Here is a 4,504-nt window from a genome sequence, read left to right as displayed (position 1 = left end):
GGGAGGCCCTTGTGCCATAGAAAGAATGCAAGGAATAATCCAGTATCTTGGTGCTTTTCCCAACCACACTCGGGAGCACAAACAGTTCAACCGAGAAAGAATGCAAGGAATAATCCAGTATCTTGGTGCTTTTCCCAACCACACTCGGGAGCACAAACAGTTCAACCGAGAAACTAATTTACCATGATCTAGCATACAAATGCATAAGATTTTACAAGGTTCAAGCCAATATTTTAAAGGATGAGGCTAGAAGAGCTAAAACAAAAATACTCAGTGAGAAACCACAAAAATCATCTACTTTGGTGACAAAAGATCACTCTATTGAATTAGCATAAAAGAATGAGTTGTGAGAGTTACATTTTGCCTCTTATGTGTGGCTACTAGGGTTACACTCTTGGGTAGTCAGAGTTAAAACTTAGGTCTTAGGGCTCATTCGACCACTCTAGCTTGTGTAAACACTTAATCCATAAATAGTACTCTTTACCTAAAGTCCAGTGGTGTGTCTTTAATAGACAAGCGGTGAGCACACATGTAAAATACACAATATATGGTTTTCAAGTGAATTTCGGCCATTCTGGCACTTATGGCCCTGAGGTGGTGAAAATGATACGGAGGCCATCATTGATGCTATAGAGGTCTCTGTCCAAGGGTTAGCAACATATATAGAGCCTTGTAACTTTGTGTATGCATGCATAATATCTCTATGTATGCACATGCATACATAGAGCCTTGTAGATCTATGTATGCATAAAGCTCTATATTGTATGCATTCATAGAGCCTTGTAGATCTATGTATGCATACATAGAGCCTTGTAGATCTATGTATGCATGCATAAAGCTCTATATTGTATGCATACATAGAGCTTTGTAGATCTATGTATGCATGCAGAAAGCTCTATATTGTATGCATACATAAGACTATTATGCATGCATACATAGATCTAAAACTTTATATTGTATGCATAGAGCTTTATGTTAAGAGAAATGCTCAGAACTCTATGCATACATAGAGAAATGGATAGATCAACTCTCATATGTATAGAGTAATATGAATGAAATTACTAAAAAGAAATAGATCTTATGTGGATGCTAAATGAACCATTAAAATCAATTTAAACACAACAACAACAACAAATCAAACAAGAAATTAACTTCTAAATCACTTTCTTTCCAATATGTATTAAACACAATAACAACAACAAATCAAGCAAGAAATTTAAACACAATAAAAACAACAAATCAAGCAAGAAATTAAGCTAAATAACTTGCTTTTCAATATGTATTAAAGGAGTGTGACGTAATGTGTACCTTATGGAATACTAGGATGGCATACATGACTACTACAAATGTAAACCCTTTCTCCTTAAATGATGTAACTCTACTCACATGACTTTCACATTGGATGTGTAAAAGTTTATTCATAAAAACAAGTCCCATCAGTTTTACCTATTGGGTTATATAATCAATAATTAGAACAACATGTCAAAGACCATTTTTAAATCATGAGAGCCATTTTTTAACTTGCTTATTAATAGAAACTTGAAAGCACTCATTTTCAAAGTTCCATAAGCTTACAAGTTAATAAGTTTAACCTTCCATGTGATAGTTAAGTTTAACCTTCCATTAGATATAGTTTAAGCTAAGATAGGTAATGTCTATTATGATATATTTTACGATAAGCATAAATATTGTGTGCCATGTTCAAGTTATTTATTGTATATCGGTTATTTAGAACTAAATGTATATTATATGATAATTATTTTTATCGTATTCTGGTTATTTATAGAACTAAATGTATATCATATGAAAATTATTTTTTTTTAAAATTAAGTCTTGAATTTAGAAGTTCTACATTGATACTACCATTATTTGTCTCATTCTAGTCGTTTTGACTATAAACATGACCATGATATAAGATGGATAATCCAAATGTGATGCCAAAACTTTGAAATTGAATGCCTAGAAAGTGAAAGATATTGAATCTATATCTGGTTTTTAGTCCAGAACAACAATTACCATACAAGCAATACTATAATCAAAGTAGGATCTTGAAAACAACATATTGATAATGCTCATCAAAGAAGTGCATAAAAATCAGGCTACACACATAACATATATATGGAGAGGCCATGAAAGTTAAGGGTAAGAAGTTACAATACTGGCATTTGCATTGCACTGCATTTTCTCTTTCCTCCAATTGAGAGCGTGCTTGGCATTGTGTATGTGGTTACTCCTATTGTAAGGAGAATAAGAAACAATGTCTGTGGTTACTGTAAAAAAAAAAAGCTCTGATTTTCCCCCCCCACGTTTATGTGCATTTTTCATATGCTCCAATATGGTAAGAAGTTACAATACTGGCATTTGCATTGCATTGCATTGCATTTTCTCTTTCCTCCAAACGAGAGCGTGCTTGGCATTTTGTCTGTGGTTACTCCTAGTGTAAGGAGATTCAGAAACAATGTCCGTGGTTACTCGTGGTGTAAGGATATTGAGAGTTGTTTGTGTATGATTTAATTCTAGACTTCTATGGCTGGATTTGAAGCAACACATATTTGGACTTGAGGACTAGGGTGCTGGGTTGATCTATTGGACTTCTTTTTGAATCTAGATAGCCATCGTAGCTGTAGGATAGAAACCCCCAGATAGACAGGAAGGTGGCGACAGCCTTGATGGCAGAGAAGGAGTCGTGGAAGAAGAGCACGCCCAGTATGGGCACCAAGGGCAGTGTGGCAGTCATGAAGACACAGGTCATGAGAGAAGAGGTCAGAAATATGATCCCAAAGTCCCCATGTTGAACGCTTGCCAACAGATTGCTGACCAAACTGCCGTTAACCAGTACGCTGTACCGCCCAGATCGGAACTGCATCGCCTCGCGGTGTAGGGCTTGCAAGGTCCCTCCAGCCCACATCCCCACCATTGCAAACACTGTCGCAGCTATGGAAGAGCCCACCTGTAGCTCCAGCACCATCACAAGATTGTTCTTGCCAAGCGTCTTGTAAGCCAGCTCGGTTAAAGGTAGCAAAAACCCATAAAGAGCTGAGGCTGCTATGGTCGCCGCAAACCCTAATATGTATTGCTTGTGCGTGATCCCCTCTGGTTTGTCAGAGCTGGATTGGAAGCCCAACAACACTGCGCCTGTGGTGAGATGATCACCACTGCATTGAGTATATAGGGAGAGGAGCTTGTGGCCGACGAGTATGTAAGCAAAGAGGAGGTTGAATGCAAGCTGGGTGGAGTAGAGGAGCCCAATATCACCATTTCCTCATAACCATAGAGCTTTCCATATCTAAACCTGAAAACATGCACTCAACCCTAATTAATGAAACAATTAAGCATCCCAAGCTCAAGCAATCCCACTCACAGTGCCCATGAAGACAGCCCAATACCTTATACACAGTGAGCTCAATGTTATATTGAGTGCCCTTATCAACAGCTCTTCGCAGGCGGACTTGCCAATGATGCGGACGACAAACAGGACCGTCTTCATCTCAAAGGCTACCGGATACCACGAGGTTTCTAATATTCCGCCCATGTTCTTTGAAAACATCGGAGTACAAAGTATGGTGTCTTTGTGGTAAGGGTGGCTTCACGCCCATCATGGGCCGCTCCAGCTAGAGGATATATGGGAGATCGTGGGAGCCCCCTCTTATATTTTTGGCACTTGTGTTTCTCTCTCCCTCCCCCCCCCCCACACACACATGTAGACCGCGGGAGCCCCCCTTATATTTTTGGCACTTGTGTTCTCTCTCTATCCATGTCACCATCAGAAACTTTAGAATCACTGTCTGAGCTACTGTCTACATCTTACAGCTCTGTAATATCATGCTTCACATTGGACAAGAGCTGTCCCACTCTGCATATGCTACCCACTCAAGATCCCACAAAGAATGTCCCATTAAGAATGTTGGACATGAAACTCTCAAGCCTGCATCACATCTTTGATACACTTCTGAAGCTCCTTCTTGCTCTTCAACATATGGTTAGCATCCTTGGATTTCCTATTCTTGCCCTTCATTAGAGGCTACTTCTTTGCCAGCCAACCCCGTCGGTTCAGATGATGTCAACATTATCCTCTCACAGCCTACTTTTAGATGTGGGACCTGAATTCACCACATTGTTGATTCATTAAACAACAACGATCAATCAACATTGACGTTATCACTGAATGATTGTACTGTAGAGGTGATTGACACAATCATCACTTAGTGATATCCTCAGCATCATATGACCATAAACATGTCACCTCTCTTCATCACCAACATGGCAATTTGGTGCAGAAAAAAACTAAACACACACAACATCATGTGCAGCAGAAGAGGACATCACCAACTAACACCATATTAGTGAATTTGGGAATTTCCCAATTTTCATTTTTGAATACTTAAAAAAGGGGAACATAGATAACATGTTTGTAAGTTTCTCAAAACCCTATCATATGACCTATCGTTGGAAAGCGCTTGAAAAATGGAATCTAAAGAGCTATAAAGCGCTCATTTTGGATTAG

General features: G+C 38.8%; 1 pseudogene; it reads right to left on the bottom strand.

Annotated features, from left to right (window-relative positions):
- Nucleotides 1-2,384: 2,384 nt before the first annotated feature.
- Nucleotides 2,385-3,547, bottom strand: LOC147613056 (purine permease 3-like; annotated as a pseudogene).
- Nucleotides 3,548-4,504: the final 957 nt, after the last annotated feature.

This window comes from Cibotium barometz, chromosome 44 (genome assembly GCF_041138505.1).
Source record: "Cibotium barometz isolate CiBa-2024 chromosome 44, ASM4113850v1, whole genome shotgun sequence".
In the NCBI taxonomy this organism is placed as follows: domain Eukaryota; kingdom Viridiplantae; phylum Streptophyta; class Polypodiopsida; order Cyatheales; family Cibotiaceae; genus Cibotium; species Cibotium barometz.
This window is presented reverse-complemented; position numbering and strand designations above follow the sequence as displayed.